The sequence below is a fragment of the Equus quagga genome, chromosome 2 (genome assembly GCF_021613505.1).
Source record: "Equus quagga isolate Etosha38 chromosome 2, UCLA_HA_Equagga_1.0, whole genome shotgun sequence".
Classification (NCBI taxonomy): Eukaryota; Metazoa; Chordata; class Mammalia; order Perissodactyla; family Equidae; genus Equus; species Equus quagga.
Genome location: NC_060268.1, coordinates 36,671,191 through 36,689,124, shown reverse-complemented (window position 1 = coordinate 36,689,124; position 17,934 = coordinate 36,671,191).

Genomic DNA, 17,934 nt, shown 5'->3' with positions numbered 1-17,934 from the left:
CTGAAACAACTTGCTTTCCATCCCCCTAAAAGCAACTCTGCTTGCTAGAAATTCTTCATAATACTGAGATGAAATCTTCAATTATGTTCAACTCATAGCTCCTAACTTAGAGCCATAACTTCTGAATGTGTAATTGTCTGTGTATATACTATCAAGGGGAGATTCAAAAGGATTATGTGACTCCACAAATTTTAGGAGTTCAAAATTTCCTCACAATCACTCGCTCATTAGAGAGGTATTTTAGAATAGCTCTTGTAAAAGTTGAGGCTTAATTGAAGAAAGAAAATTGAAGAGAGTGGGGTGTGGTGGTGGATGGGGTTGAAACTCTACCATCTGACTGGGAAGGAGGAGAGGATGACACAAAGGCTGGATGACTTCTGGCTGGTTCTTAATTAGGCACTCGTTAGTCCTTTGATATCTTCAAAGTCTTGTTCCAGATATCTTGGCTTTGGCAAAGTATGGTGCATCCTTAAATTTTCAGCCCACATGGCTTTGAAAGGAAACTCTTTTGGATGTGGGGGGATGTTTCTGATCCCCTTACACTTACCTCATCAAAGTGTGTTTTCACTCTGCTTATTTGATGTCTGAGAGGCCTCATTAGAAGCACATTTAATAGCCCTGTTAAAAAGAGTTTCTTTCCTATAGAGACAGGAAGTTACATTCTGCAGCATGTATATTCCTAAGGGCTCCCCAGAATTTAGACAAATTTGGAGTTCTAGTCTCTGAGGCTCCAAAAACAGACAAAACTCTTCCCTAAGTTGCTCCCCAATGCCCTTGAGGAATCAGTTCACACCTGGGGTCTGGCCTCTTTGTACGCCCCCTTTATCAGTTCTTCTTTTCATGAGACCAGGAGAGCGATTTCACTGGTGGCATTTATAATCTGCGCTTTTGGTAACCTTGAATTCTCTGTCACCTTTCAAAGGGCTCCAAAAAAAGATTACAGTCTAATAGGTCATTGGACCAACTCAATAACTTCCTGGCGAGCTTGGCACCTTCTTCGGGAAGGAGAAATGTTGGGAAACCAAAGTCATGGAAGTATTCATGTCTTTCCACTTATAAAATGGGAAAAATGAGTACTAGCCAACTTCTCAGGATCTAGGATCAAAGTGTCAGCAATGCCATGGATTCTTCTTTATTCTGTTCTTTTTAGATCTAGTTGTTAGATCCTTCACGTTCCCCTGGAAATCTAAAATGAGCTGTCATCTTAAGCTGTCATCTTAAGTACCCCCCTGCCTCTCTGTCCACCTCTTGGGCCTTTACCTGGGAGCTTCTTTGTAGAATTTCCTCATCTTATGCATAAGTCCACTCCCTCGCACATCATAGTCCTTAGCTGAGTTGTGTGGAAAGGAGTCTTTTCTTTCCAAAGATGTGGGATGGGTGAACTTTCCCCCTCATACGTGATAGAAATAAAAAAAAACAAATCTTAGTTTCACAGTAGAGTATTCAAACAGTGTTAGCAAATAGGAAATATCCTAGAACTGCAGAAACATGGCTGTCATAGACAATAGTGAAACCAGGGGACCAAAGTGCTTATCTCTAGGACACCTTTCTCTTCAAAGTCTTCAAGTCAGCTTCCAAAGGCTGTCCCTTATTTCTTCGACTCCTGCCTGGATTGTACATCTTTGATTATTGTCTTAGGAAATTTTGTTATAGGAGGCAAGGGGAAAAAGGTTGGTATTGATTAGGTCATTGTTTCTTAACCTCAGTCAAACCTTGGTGTTACCATTCAAGAAGAGAGGAAAATAAACTCTCAACAGAACAGCGCTTCAACGTTTGAGAGGAAAAGAACTAAAGTTTATCCTTCCACCTTGACTCATTCTGTGTCCCACATATTTGCTTCATATCCTGGCAGATCATAAAATCGCCCTGTACTGGAATCTTTTGTTTTGAACGGGTCAGAATCCTCTGCACAAACAAATTTCCCAAATCTTATTCTGGCCTTCACAGGGTATAACCACTTATGAGCAAATCAACTAGCACTTTTGCTATCTTCAACCAACAAAAATGGTTTCATCCACATAAGGTGATAAATATAATCAATTCCAATTTTTCAAGACTTCCCTTATTTGGTCTTTCCCAAGTTGATTAGTCTCCCACTACAAAAAACATCTAAATGTGAAACTATGATTTTGTTTTTTATATTTTCCTCTCTGAGCTTATGAATTTATAGAAACTTTATGTGTCCATTTGTGTCTGGGGCTCTCCTTCACGTCTTCACCCCACTACCATTTGGACAGAAAAATTTACATACGCCTACCAAGGGTCTAAAAAACAGCAGGTTCTCAAAATGTATTTGTTGAAAGAATTCACATCCTCTTATGATGTTATAATACAACAAGAAGCTGGCATTGTAGGAGACACTTATTAGTCTCAGGGTCAATTGTAGGAATCAGCTTAGCAAACATTTATTAAATGTCTTTTATGTTTTCAGAGAGGAAAAGTAAACAATGAAATCTTTATATATTGATAATTTTTTTCTTTTTGGGAGCTAATTTTCTATGCTCCCTCCTCCCAGAAGTCTAAGTCCTTTTTCCTTTGCACCATGTCATGTGTTCAAACTTTCTTTAGATGAAAGCAATAACAGCAGCCAAGTATTTGTAGTCTAATCAGTCTTGACTGATGCCTGCCCTGAATCTCCCCCACCCACTCCCAGTGGTTAAAAATAATCAGAACTCAAGGTATTGGCAACAACCTGGGCTTTGCTAGCCAGTGACCTTTCCCCCACATGATGCAGTGGAAAAGGAATTTTCTGCATGAGAACAATAGATTCTATTACAGTGAAAATGTCATCCTGTTATGAGTTCTGCTTTGATTTTTCTGATATGGGGATTTAAACAATTTAATACTTTTATAAAACTGAGGGAAAATGTCGAAGTCTCCTTCCCATGATTTAAGAGCGTGACCACTAGAAGTCCTAATGTTTCTTCAGCCTTTTCTTTTCTTGCTCAAAGCAGAGAGCTATTTAAGATCACTGTTGTTATTTGCAAAATGGGAATAATGATGGAAGATGTAGGACAACATAGGTGGTTAGAGAACTGTGCATTCTAGATTATGCTAAAAAGTGTGGCACGACTAACCAGTAGTATATGGAAGGGTGAGAAGAGTGCTGACGTGGTGTTAGATGAAAGGTAGATGAGAGTCCGTGAAGAGTGGTGAGATATGACACTAACAAATCAGGGAGACACAGTCCAAAACCGTGCAATAATTACTCTTAAAAGTAGATGTGTTGAACTTAGCTTACAGAAGAGTCTTTCACCAGGGGCAAAATTGTTGGTAGGAAACATTTCATATCTGGGTGGCTGAAATTAACTCTCTTCCTCCTAATTCCCTTGGAACATATCAAATATTTCTCCCAGAATTCCATCCGACCAAAATCTGTGGGATGTTTCCTTTGAGGCCAACTAGACCGATTTGCAGCTGGTGCTTATTAGAAAATCAAAGGTGAAGATGACTTACTAAGTTGGCTAATGGACCGAACTAAATTCTTGTAGATCCTAATATTTACAGTAAGAATCAGAACTATTGACTTAATCCTTATATAGATAATTTGCATGCGGTCTTAAAAAAATAGAAGACCCAGCTGTTTTCCAGAAAGAAAAAAGATTGAAGGAAAATAAAGCAAAGTTCCTTTTTGCTTCACTCCTCAGCCTGAGTTCTTGTTGAAAGCTACGTCCATCTGATATTCCTTAGTCCATTCTTGGAAATCCTTACAAAGCGTATTCATAGGGGAATTAACTTAATTCAGTCCTACCAACTTCTCTTAGTAATTTAACACGTAGTCCTTTGAGTCTATCTTATATAAAATGCAAATTGTGTGATAACTACTTTCTTCTTTGTTCATATCTTAAATCCTCAGAATCTTGCTACAATTTTATTCAGGCAAAAGGACTCTGTATCAAGTAAAAATTGGTATAATTAAACCACATAGTTCCTTTAGAGGAGTCCATAACAATTTCATATTTTTAACAATATCCATCATTCAGGGGCATGCAATAGGTCAACCAACAGAATTCTTTTGACAAGTTTGCTCCAAAATGCAGCTTTTTTACAAAAGAAACAACAACAAACAACTGGGGATTTTTGCTCAGCTTTGTCCAAAAAGATGGAAATTTTGCTCTATTTGAGGCTCAATGTAGAAAGTAAAGTATGAAATTGGACGCTCAAACCTGCAGTAGTGCTATTTTGGGACCTGAGTTAAACCAGAAGAGGAAATTCTCCAGTCCTTTCCCCAACTAATAGTAATTGGCTTTCATTTCCCGGTTCATGGAGGAAGCCATTAAACATGCTAAGGAGTAACTTGACTGTCCCATACATCTCCCTGTTTCATTTGAAACCTTGAGCTAGGATTCTGACTCATCTGAACACTGCCCAGGTCACTGGGAAGACAGTTTTCTTTTCTTATTTTATTTTTTTCAGACATCTTCTGTAACCAGAAGTATTCCAGGGACAACACTTCCAAGCATGGACTGAGCCGCTACCTTAGGCCATGCCAGCCTGGCACTTCAGTTGAACTCGTCAAAGCCACCAGTGTCAAGGTAAAGAAACTATCTGCCAACTCACTATTTAAATCCATCACCCTGCTGAATCCTAATGCCAAATTTGTCCTTGCTTTTTATTTTGTCTAGAATATCACAGATTAATTATATAAGTCCTACTGTTTCGTCAAGGCCTTCAAGTCTCATCTCTTCTCAGTGTTTTCCCAATCACAGCAACTTTGATGACGGCTGCTTCATTTAAACCTATTACATTTTTAAAAATCCATTGATGCGCATAGGTCATGGTATATTTGTTAAATCTTAAAGCATAATATAAATGCTTTATTTCTCATTACTTCTAAAATATGTATTGGCTATAAATTGAGCACTCTCCCTATCTCAGGGACCTTATTTTCTAGTGAGACATAGGTGAAAATGATCAATAGAGTGGAAGTAATGTAAGCGCTTCTGTAGGGAGCTGTGATAACCCAGGGGAGGGGTGTTTAAGACAACTCTGGGACCCAGAGAAGCCTTTTGGGAGACATCAAAAGTCTCCCAGTGAGCCAAATAAATATAGGAGGGAGAAAGGGCATTTCAAAAGATGGGAATATTTGACAGTATAGCATATGTTTAGTAAATGGCAGGTTGTTCACACGGCTAACGTCCAGGTTGGGAGCTTCGGGAAATAATGGGACAGGAAGATGCCCAAGCCATTCTGGGGAGTTTGTACCTTTGGCAATTGTGAACTCTTGAAGAACTTGAAGCAGAGGAGTGATGTTATCATAGTTGGATGTTACAGATATTGTGATAACTGTAGCATTATGGGATGGTTTGGAGAGCAGTGAGATTGATAGTTAGAAAAGTACCCCAAGCAGATAAGAATAAAAATTGATAAGGACCTGACCTAGGAAAATGGTCAATCCAGGGGGAACTTAAAGTGATGAACAGGGCTCCCTAAAACATTTGCTGTTGGGGGTACAGGGATAGGGGGCTTCTTGGATGACTCAAGCTTTCTGGCTTTCATCATTGGACCAAATATGGTATATGAAAATAAACAGGGAATAAAGGATGAGAAGTAGAGGAGAGATAAAGGAGGAGAAGAAAGTATGGGAAGGGGGTTTAAAAAATGAGTTCAGTTTTGAAAACGTGCTTTTTGACAGCAGGTTTTGACAGCTAGTATAACATTAAAAGTAAATCTTGAGAGAGAAGATTGGATGGAGCTTTATATGTGTGAGTTATTAGCAGAAAAGTAGACTTAAAACCATGAAATCGGATAAGACTGCCCAAGGAATGTAAAGTGAAAAAATGGCCAAGGGCAGAGTTATGTGGAATGTCACAATTTAAGCCGTGAACAGAGGAGAATGAAGTGTGGTTGGAGAGGCGGGTGGGAAGCTGAATTAGAGCAGTGTCCAAAACTCCAGAGGAGAAAGCTAGATGATTATGTTAGTTCCCTCGGGTTGCAAATTACCACGAATGTAGAACAACAGAAATTTATTCCTCAGGCATTCTGGAGGCTAGAAGTCTGAAATCAAGTTGTGGGCAGGGCCAGGCTCCCTCCGCAGGCTCTAGAGAAGAATCCTTCCGTGACTCCTCCTGGCTTCGAGTGGCTCTCAGCAATGCCGCTGTTCCTTGTAGCTGTCACTCCAACCTCTGCCTCTGTCTTCACATGGCCTTCTTCTCTTTGTGCGTCTCTGTGTCTTCTCTTCTTATAAGGACACCAGTCATTACGTTTAGGGCCCAACCTAATTTATGCAGTCTCATCTCCATCCTTAATTATATTTGCAAAGACCCTGTTTCCGAATTAACTAGGTCACATTCTGAGGTTCCAGGTGGACAGGAATTTTGGGGGGACACTATTCAACTCATTACAATGGTCAAGGATTATATTTTATGAAATTCACACATCTGTGAGATGCTTTGCCTTCATCAGAAACCATGGCTTTTTCTCTGGGAATTTCTCAGATCTCTCAAGGGGAAGATGAAGTTATATATTAAAAAATAAATTAAAAAAAGAGAGAGAGAGTGAGAGAGAAATAGACTCTAGAAAGAGTGAGGAAGCAGAGTGATGCTTATCCTATACCAGTTTTCTTCCATAGGGCACATTTAGATGCTCCCACTTTCTGTGCAGCACAAGCTGGCATTGTAAAATTGTCCAAACATGTTGCTAAGACCCCCCCACAATATGAAGGTAGACCTAAGAATGAAAATCAGATGTGGGCCCTTATAGCTCAGCTAGACAGAAGAGTCCAAAATTGTGTGGTTGTTGGATTGGGGCCCTAGTGTTAGAATTCCCAAAAGATTTCTCCTGAGGCTTGTACTCAGATTGTGTTTTTAAAGTTTGTCACTTTGTGGTTTGCCTTCTACTTATTATAGCTGTACATCTCCCATCAATTAAGTCAAAAATGCAGAAGGGAAAAGAAGTTATTTCCCAGTAGTATCAAAGTAAAGTTGAATGTGTGACTGTTTTTATGCAATCAAAGATAAACTGGCCTCTGGACAAGAACTTCATAAAAGATGAATCCCACAGTACACAGGTAATTGTGAAGATCTAATCCCGAATGAAAAAATGAAGACTTTAGAGCTGACTATATTCTTCGGGTAAGTATTAAGATTGGGGCTGCAACACATATTGGAAGAAAAGAAGATGAAGACACTAAACAGTTACATCTTAGCAGAGAAAGAAAATTGGTGGGTCTTCTGCCACTTAGGTAAACATCAAGATGAGAGAATCTTTCTTTACCAGGTATTTGTCACTACCCAATAAAAATCCAACAGCAAATCAAGTCAGTAGGATTACTCTGAAACAATTATTGGAATCAAGTCATCCCTTCTCTGTATCTGCTCTTCAATAGGAGGGTTAAGAGCAATGGTGACCAAGGTATGTGGCCAAACATGACTTTCATGGCTATTGCTCATGTCTGGGTGGGACCTTGAAGGTAGTTTTGACTTGACAATATTGCTATAAAATTTTTCTTAATGTTTTAAACCAAAAGGTGTTCATCTGGCAAAGAATCATCATTATTGTAACTTATCTTTACCATCCCACTCATTCCTGAAAAAACAATTGCACTGATATTGTGTACTATAGAGTGCAAAAGACCATCATGGACCAAACATAAATGAATTTTGCTATTAAATTTCCTGAAGGACTCATTACATGTCGCTTTCAAAGGCAAAACTATCACATGGTTTTAGCAAACACAGACTTTATGATATGAAGAAAATTATGACACATTTTTAATCATACCATATAAAATAGGGATTTTGAAGTTTGTCAAAGGTGCTCTCCTTTCCCACCCCCAGATATTCCTAACAGCGCTTTCCCTAATGAGCATATGCATAAGCTCAGAACCCCCAGTGCAGCCACAGCAAATCTATCAGAGTTGGTGCTTTAGATAAGATATATTTGCCATGTCTGCTGTAGGCGCTCGTGATCTGAACTGACTCACCCTATCCATGGAAGGACTAAGTAAAGTGTTTTTATAATATGGTGTGGTTAGAAGAGTGCTGGGAAAGACACCATGATCCAGACTTCCGTCTCTCTCACCTGCCATAAGAGTGAACTTCTGTTACCAGACAGTGTAGTGCTTCAGGGTTGACACAATCAGGTGTTATTATCTATTATCACCTCAGCAAGATCTGGCTTGTCACAGCTCTGCTGATTGAGAACACATAAGGACAAAAGGGATCAGTTACCCAGGGTAACTAAGATTAGATCAATCTGAAAGAAAAGAAAGAAGTCCAAAGGTGGACCCTGTCTGAGCCAGACAGAAACGGTCAGGATACTGTGCAATATGGGTCCACATGTAGGATGAAAGCTGGAGACAAGAAGGACCCAAGAGAGGAAGGTGGAATGTTCTGCTCAAATAAATGTTCAGTTAAACCTGCTATTGTGCTTTCTGTTGACGATAAGTAAGGCTAGGTTTAAATGGGATGTTTGCCTAAATGTATGGGTGACATATTAGCCTAACCTGAAGGAGTCTCTGACCCTCTGTGATATCTGCGTAGGGCAAAACAGTAGTCTAAAAGCAATGAGTAATATTTAAAATATTATATCTGGGACCAACTGCCATTTGACAGTTAAGCTCCAGGATACACACGTTCGTAAAGATGGGGATCAGGAAGGAATTATTGTGACTCTGGATCAAAATGGCCACAGTCCTTGAAGGTGTATGATTTAGCTACGAATGCTGACTGTGCTGATATTGCCTAAGATCTGTCTCATGTTATAGAATTGTGTCCTTTAGAGTGTCATTATATTTCATGAATAAAGGACCAGTTTTTTAAATTAATCATAGAATGTCACGATCATGGTAGCTCCCATCTATGATTCAGAAATCCTCAGAGGAGGCCAGCCCCGGGGCCCAGTGGCTGGGTTCGTGTGTTCTGCTTCGGCAGCCCAGGTTTTCACCAGTTCAGATCCTGGGTGTGGACATAGTGCCATTTATCAAGCCATGCTGAGGCAGCGTCCCACCTAGCAGGGCCAGAAGCACCTACAACCAGGGTATACAACTATGTACTGGGTGGCTTTGGGGAGAAGAAAAGAAGAAAAAAAAAGATTGGCAACAGATGTTAGCTCAGGTGCCAATCTTTAAAAAAAAAAAAGGAAATCCTCAGAGCGTAATAGCAGGTTTGACTGAACATTTATTTGAGCAGAACATTCCACCTTCTTCTCTTGGGTCCTTCATATATCCTCAGAGATATGTAAAGGTATTCCAGGAGATTTGCATTTTTAATAATGACATCTGTTTTCAATTTTTAGGTCAATAAATAAAATGATGATTTTAGCATTTTTCTTTTAATATTATAGCTTCAGAGGGAATGTATGTTGAATATGGGCAATGATCAAAGGTGATGGGGAAAAGAGGGTTCAGGACCTGGTCATAGCTCAAATTGCTCATCACTTTCTTCAGCACACTAGCCCTTGGTGGTTTTGAACCTATGATTCTTAGTCATAAAGCATTGGTTAAAGGCAGGAAAGCAGATGGAATTCTGATGTTCGGATATAGTTAGTGAACGATGTAAATTGAAGGAAGAATAATGATGAAAATCTGCTCAAGGTGCTATTCACCAGGTTTGTAGTTTCATTCCTCTAATCAAAAGTCCCCATATACAACACCTGGAATTCCAAACTCAAGTGCTGAATAGAAAATATTATTGTGGCAATCATAAAAAAATTGGTTTCTTATTTATTGGCAATAAAGACTATCCATTCCCCAAATCCATGAGTTGCTAAGAATTACTTACAAATGCCATCCTGCAACTTCTCTTAACGCTTGAAAGAATTGTATATGTGTGTACATGCACATATGCACACATGTATATCAACTGATTTTCAAAGTGTAAAATGCAAATTACTCAAATAGAAAACATGAAAGCATCTTTCCCTATTTTTGCTACTTTACCACATTGTTAAATTTCAATTTATATTTAAGTGTACATTTAGCCCAAATTCAAATACACCATTTTATGTTATTTTTAAAACATATACTATCAAATCACATTTTATCTTAAAAAATTGATTTAAAGAGTATGCATCATTTGTTGGGCTGGTCTGGTAGCACAGTGGTTAAGTTTGCACACTATACTTTGACAGCCCAGGGTTCATGAGTTTGGATCCTGGGTGCGGACGTACACACCACTCATCAAGCCATGCTGCGGCAGCATCCCACATACAAAAAGTAGAGGAAGATTGCCACAGATGTTAGCTCAGGGCCAATCTTCCTCAAGCAAAAAGAGGAAGATTGGCAATAAATGTTAACTCAGGGTCAATCTTCCTCACCAAAAAAAAGAATATGTGTCACTTGTTAAGTGAAAATTAACGTTTATACATTATGTCTATCACTAAGCAGTTATTAAAATGAGCTTTATAATATAACAATTAATGATCTACTGATAAAAATAAAATACTTACTTAAAATCATGTCATCATATACCATACAAAAATACAAAATGGTTTTTCCATTTCTTAGATTATTTCATTATTATATATTACCAGCAGAGGAATTTCCAAGTCAAAAAAGGTTTGGAAACACCATCATAGATTAAGTATGAAGGGGAAAAAAATTAAAATATTTCATGGAGTAAAAATAGTTGCCCCAAATGACAATGAAAATATTGTTTATCAACACTTATTCCTTCAAGGAGTGTTTGCTGGGCTTCTTTTCTATTAGAGGATGCCAAAATGTCTGGGCAGCAATAAATAAAACATGACTACCCGTTCAACATTTATGAGACATCTATTGGGCTCTCTGCCGGTCACTCCGTTAGGCTCTGGAATTATAATACTGAATAAGGTGGGCAAGAGTCCAGCTTTTACCAGGCTTACAGTTCAGTGAAAAAGACAGACGATAAACAAGTCAACAAAAAATTCAAAATTGTGAAGAGAGCTATGGAGGAAGCTGAATCACAATAATGTAAATATAGTTTTTAGATTTTTAGCATTACGATTAACTTTAGATGATTTAACTATACTTATGAATAAAATGCTAATATTACCTATTTGGGCAATCTAATTGTAAAGCTCCAGATAACTTAGGTTGTAAGATGGAAGGAGGAAGAGAGGTGAAAACAAAATGAGGAGAGCTAATATCCTCATCCAATAAAACTGTGATTAATTAAAAGATTTATCAATAGCTGCCCTATCCTACCACTAGCCACGTGTGGCTATTTACTTTTAAATTAGTTAAAATTAAATACAATTTAAAATTCTGTTGTTCCTAGCTTGCACTACACCCATGGGTAGTTGGCCACCATACTGAACAGAATAGATGTGAACATTTCTATTATCACAGAAAGTCCTTTGGGATAGTTCTGGCCCATGGTGAGCAGATCAAGAAGTGAGGATTTAAGATGCTGTTTGATGCAGCAGAGGGGGTCAGTGGTGGAGCTGAGATTCGTAATATAACTAGGAAGAGAGAAAGTGAGACAGAAAAGCAGCTAAATCTTCATCAATCAAGGCAGGAGTGTCAATAGTGGAGTGATAACCTCTAGCTGATGATTTTATATGCTTATAAAGCACTATATTTGAATCATTGAGATAACCAATATAAGCTCTAAAAATAGAAATTGTTCATGTAGGGTGGTACTGAGGGAGAGGAGAAGGGGGCTGGAGAGTGTTGCCTTTAGTTGTATATCTTTTGGTACTTTCATTTTCAATCATTTGTATATATCACGTTGCTTTTAAAACTCAAAAAAACCCATTTTAGTTTCTTTTGAGGAAAGGAATTGACAGGGGTAGTAGTTTAAGTAGGCAGACTACTTGTGGGGATTTTGCAATAGTTCAGAGGAGAGAGAACAGTTTTTCTCTACAATTAGTTGACAATCAAGCGATCAAAGTCTGAAAAAAGGTGGGGAGGACAGTGGTGAAAGGGAAGAAAGAATAAGAACGGAGCATTTATGGAGTGAAGATCCTTGATGTCGACAGAAGTTGATACATACATTAAATTCAGGGTATGGTCCTACTTGCGTACAGTGTTTTTGACCCTTATCTAACAATGATTTGAGGAAAAGACCTCTAATTCAACTCCGGGCCTGAAAATCAGCCCAGGGAACAAGAAGACGTTCAAAGACAATCTGCATCTGCCAGTCCAGACGCTGCCCCTGACACACACACTTCCCTAGCTAATAAGAGTAGGACATAGCTGGAGGGTGTGCAACCTCATTAAAAAATTCTTAGAAAGGACATAGAACAAAGTTAAGCCATTCCATCTCTATGCTTGAGGAATGAGCTGTGATCTTCCCATGCAGTGTTCCAGTTCCTTCAAAGACACACAATTAAGGAAAAGCAGTAAATACTCTATCATCGTTTTCTTCATGATAGTGCTCCAATTGGCAGGCTTCAGAGATGATGGAATCTTCTAGAGGGCACCTGTGACTAGAACTCAATGTCCTAGAGAAAAATGTTAAATATACAAGTTATCAGATCACATTCACTGTCAACTACAAACTTACTGCTCTATTTACCTCTTTTTGTTTTTGTCTCCCTTTTCACTTTTTTTTTTAAAAAAACAAAAACCCAGAACAATATTCAGACAAGTTAGGTAGTTTGCAGCCCTTGAAGAATTGAATAAAAAGTAAATTAAATGCTAGAATTTTCCCGTCAATACCAAACGTTACGAACCTCCGGCCAAACTTTTTACTGTGAATTCAAAGCATAATGCTTCCCCTTCAGTCCAAACAGCAATGATATATGAAGTAGCAAACCAAAACAATATAGATGAACTCAGATATGAGAAAGTCACCTCTGGGGACCGGAAACAGAGCTGAAGCACAAAGCCACGAGCGAGGCTGAAGCCACAGACCTCCCAGGCTCTGAGTCTGGAAACAAGCAGCGATAGCAGGAACTCGGCTTCTGCAGGTACAGAGGACGAAAATCGTTCCATGCAGGATAAGGATGCAGTGAAGCCAGGCTGCTTGAAACCACCCTGTTGTCATAAAAGAAGGTGGAAAAAATATTTGACCAACTTGAGTCTACAGCTTTTAGTAGTCTGTAGGCTGTCACTGCTGGAAGACATGGGCAGAGCCTAACAATGCACACACTGAAACAAGGTGCCCACTGCTTAGTAACGGGATATGAGATATGCTCACAATCCACACAGTGGACACATCCTCACAGTGGCCCCCAGATGCCGTTACGGCAAGCCCAGGGGATGAGTGGAGGCATCTGCAGAATCTCTAATCAGGGATAGTGACGTCCTCAGTGATAACTTATTCTCTGATCCACTCTGGAGTTTAAGCAGAAGATAGAAAGCAAAAAGACATACAAAAATTCCCTCTCAAAATTACACTAACAGCAAAATTCTAAAACACATTTAGAAGCCCGATGTTAAGAGTAACAACAAAGTTAACCATCAGAATACTAAGTCACTTTGGTTGAAATTAACTTTATGTGAGAGTTTGACAAAGACTTTAACGTAAGTATATAGAGTACTCTGGGTGTTAAGGGAAAGAAATACTTCCTTTTAAAATGAGCAAAGGTTTGTGAATCAAAAAGAGACAGAAATTAAATAAGAAGAAGTGAATATGGGAAGAACGAATTCAAAATCTTGGGATGACAAAGTACAGCCGTTGATTTAAAAGCCCTCAATAAACTGGGGAGACTCGAGACTGTATACATAGAATAAGCTGGAACTGAGAGGACATCACTAAGAATGAAGATGAGGAAACAAAGAGATGAAAAATACGAATAAGCAGTAAAGAAGGAAGGAGGATAGATAAACAGGCTCCAGCATACATCTAATAGATCTTCCAAAAGAAAATAATAAAATAAATGGAAGGGAAGCAATATCTGAAGACGTAATAGCCAAAGCTTTTTCCAGAATTAACAAGAAATATGAATCTTCAGAATGAAAGTATACTCTAAGTATCAAGATGGATAAAAATAAATCCACATCCAGTTATATTGTTGTGAAGCTGCAGAATGTCAAGGGTTTAGAGAAACCCTTAAAAGATACCAGAGGAAAAGGCAGATTACCAATAAAGGGATAACCTTCACGTGTAAAACAGATTTTTTATTGGCAGCGATGGTTGCCAAAATACAATAGGACAATAGCTTCAAAACGCAGAAGGAAACTAGCTGGCAATCCGGAATTGCATATCCAAATGAACTATCATTTAGGAGCAAAGGCAAAATAATGACATCAAAATAAAAACATTTTCGTTCGTACAAAGCCAAGAGTTTAGCATCCATAGCCCTCACTAAAAGTACTGTTAAAGAGTACGTATAGGCAAGAAGAAAAGTGAAATCAGAGAAACCACATGATACAAAAAATAGGGCAAAAAATTGATACAATATGTAGGTAATTTTAATTAACAATAGAGTATTTTTTAAAAATAAGAGACCTAATCTCAAGGTAAAGGTCAAGTTAAAATTTTGGCTGTTAGATCTTTTGTTAAGCCTTCTGACAGAAGTTCTTCTCTACAATACAAAAGTCCTCCTAGAAAGATTAAGGGTATCGTCCCACAGAAGCTTAATATGCCCAAACTCTGTAATTAAGTCTAGGAAAATGAGGCAAGTCTTAAGAAGGATTGTAGATATAGCTTTTAACACATGAGATTGACTAGAATAAAACACACGGAAAACCAGGAAATTTTATAAGGGAGTTGCTTTAGCAAAAATGTCATCAGCCTGGATTAAAAGATACTGAGACTAATTGAGATGGAAAAAATTCATGGACTCCAACTTTCTACAGGCAGGAAGTGGGGCGATAAAGCTGCTCAGTGGCCAAGAATGAAATATTCTCCAATGCCTTCTGCAGAAGTGATCAGGGAAAACAGCAGAAAAAAGGAAACAGAAGAGGGCAGAACCAATCACCATAGGGAAAAAATGGACTAGGGAGCATTCCCAGGATTTTAAACTGGAGGCTTATCAAGATCGATTCCCTAACCTCAAGGAAAAGGGACCTTCCAAATTGCTATGGGCCAGTGATTCCTATGTGACTCCTCTTCTTTTCTTTCTTTGAACAGCAGGGTTTGTTGCAGTTATCCTGTCCATGTTTCATCATCGTATGTTGGGTGTGTGAGAGGCAGATAACTTGTCTTTCTGGAGCTGCATCCAGATATGACATAGATAATAAGGTCCTGGATTTAGAGCTCGATGCCTTGATTGGATGAGTCTTTTGGGGTATAATAGGGAAGGGTTGAGTGAACTTTGTGTGTGACAGAAACATAATAATTATAACCAAGAGGGTAGCCTCTGGTAGATTTCATTATTGTTCTCAATTTTCCACCCCTCTCAGCATCCACACCCATTGTCATGGGCTTTGCAGTTCTTCCCCATAGAAGCAGAGTACTTTTCCCCATTGCACTGATTCTGAGCTTGGCCATGTGTCTTGCTTTGGTCAAAGGAATGTTAGCAGATGTCACATGATCAGGGAATTGAAATGTTCTAGAGAGGTTGGGCTTGGTCTCTTCCACTTTTGCCGTTGCCCTGGGTAGCCTACTGGTCCCAGAATAATGTAACATGTATGTGAAGCAAACTTGACCTGAACTCATAGTCTGAAACCAAACCCAGCTAAGCACAGCTATTAGCCAAAATAAATTAACCCAAAGGGGCATGATATGTAAATAATCGCTTTCTGTTATAATCCACCAATGTGGGGATTTTTAAAAAGAAGCATTATTGTGGCAATATTTGACTAAAATACTCTCTTATTGTGCAAAAAAAAAAAAAATGAGAGTTTAAAAATCTAAACATGAGATAAAAATTTTTAAATATCTAAACAAAAGTACAGGAAAATATTTTAAGAATTTCTAGAAGAATGAACCAAAAGCACAAAGCATAGAAATTATTGATTAATTTTCCTACATTTAATTTTGAAACTCTGCCTAACAAAAGATGTCAACTATTAAGATAAATTATAAGCACAGGCTGGGAGAAGATATTTGGAATGCTTATTGCCTATGCTCATCAAAATATTATGATCCAGAATATATATAGAAAGACCACAATAAGAAAAATGGACAAAGGATATGAAGAAGAAATCCAAATGGCCAATAGTCACATAGAAAGATGTTAAATCTCACTAGAAATATAAAATAAGGAATTAGAAAATAAAATATAAATATAGAAAATATAAGGAAATGTAAAATAAAATGACAGTTTTAGACACCATTTCGTATTTATCAAATTGGCAAAAGTAAGCAAAAGTCAGACAATGCTAAATCTTGGTGAGGATGTGGAATGATGGGAGTGTAAATTGACACAAGCACTTTCAAGAACATTTGGTATCATCCAGTGAGAACCAAATCCAACATAATTCCCTCTCCTGGTGTTAAACAACCTGATATGAGACATACTTTTGTCCCCATGTTAGACAAGTCTGAGACCAGGCACGCTCTTCTGTCTCTTTGTTAAGCAATATTTAGCTACTTGCTCCAAGAGATATTTTTCTCTTGAAAGATAAGACTGTGAGGCTACAAAAATAACTTGCTTATCAAGACCAATAGCTTGCTCGTCAAGGGCTTGCTTCAAGAGCCTTGCCTCATGGTGCCTATCAACTCAAAGCTATTATGTCACAAACTCTGCCCGATCCAAATTAGTTTCCTGCTGTGCAAAATAAACCTTAAAATTGCTTAGCCCGGGCTGGCCTGGTGGCGCAGTGGTTAAGTGCGCACGTTCTGCTTCTCCGCGCTCGGGGTTTGCCAGTTCAGATCCCGGGTGCGGACATGGCACAGCTTGGCAAGCCATGCTGTGGCAGGCGTCCCACATATAAAGCGGAAGAAGATGGGCACGGATGTGAGTTCAGGGCCAGTCTCCCTCAGCAAAAAGAGGCGGATTGGCAGATGTTAGCTCAGGGCTAGTCGTCCTCAAAAAAACCCAAAAAAAGTGTTTAGCCCAGGTCCTAAAACCATGTAAATACTATGTCGTAAGTTCTCCACTTTGAGGCACGATGCAGACTCTGCCGTGGTTGCGCTCTCTCTTATTGCAGTAGGCCTAGGAAACTTAGTTTTGCTTGATCAGCAGAGTTCTTTTTCTTCTTTGCTGGGGGTATTTTGGGAGAGCTCATAACAGCAAAGTTGAAGATTTATATGCCATTTGACTCCAGAATTCCATCTTCATATATAAAACCCAAAGTGATACGATTCAAACTATTATGAGTTTAGACTAATTAGTGAAATGGGAAATCATTTTGGTGAATCACAGGCCACCTTCGATTTTCTCAGAATAGGATAGGTTAGATGGGAATGGACAAGAATGGAATGGAATAGAAAAAAATAGAATGAATAGAAAATAATAAAAAGAGCAAAATAATAAAAGGTTGTTTTATAAAACTTTGGTTTCAGTTTATATCTAAGTGTGTAAATGTGCATAAGTACACGTGTGTGTTAAGCCACTGCCTTAAATAGACCCTTGCATATGGACACAAGAAAACCTGTATATGTTTATTGTAGAATATTTACAATAAAAATCTAGAAACAACCTCAGTGATCATCAAAAAAATAGATAATATATATTTATGTAGCGAATACCATACAGCAGTTAAAAATGAAAGAACCAGTTATATACAGCAACATAAATAAATCTCAAAAACATATTAAGTGAAAAAGCAAATTATGCAACAATGCATACATATATTTATAAATAAAAAAGTACACTAAATATTGCTTGGGAGTACAATAATTCAGACAACATGGTGCAAAAGTATAAAAATTGGAATAATTGACACAAAATCCAGGGCAGTGGTTTTCTCTGCAGATGGGGGAAGTGAGAGAATGAGGAAGCAAGGAGGTGAGGGAGGGTGGTGAGGGGAGTGAGGAAGGAAAGAAGGACAAAGACCTCAGGGAGGGATGAGCAGGGCCCCGAGTGTCTTGGTGTTTTGATTTCTTTGAAAAATCTGAGACAATTATGAAAGAATGTTAAAATCTAATAAAAAGCTTGGCATGGGTAGCATCAACAAAAATAGTAGCTCCCTTTGTGTTTTCCATGGTCCAGGTGCTATTCCAAGCACTTTACCTA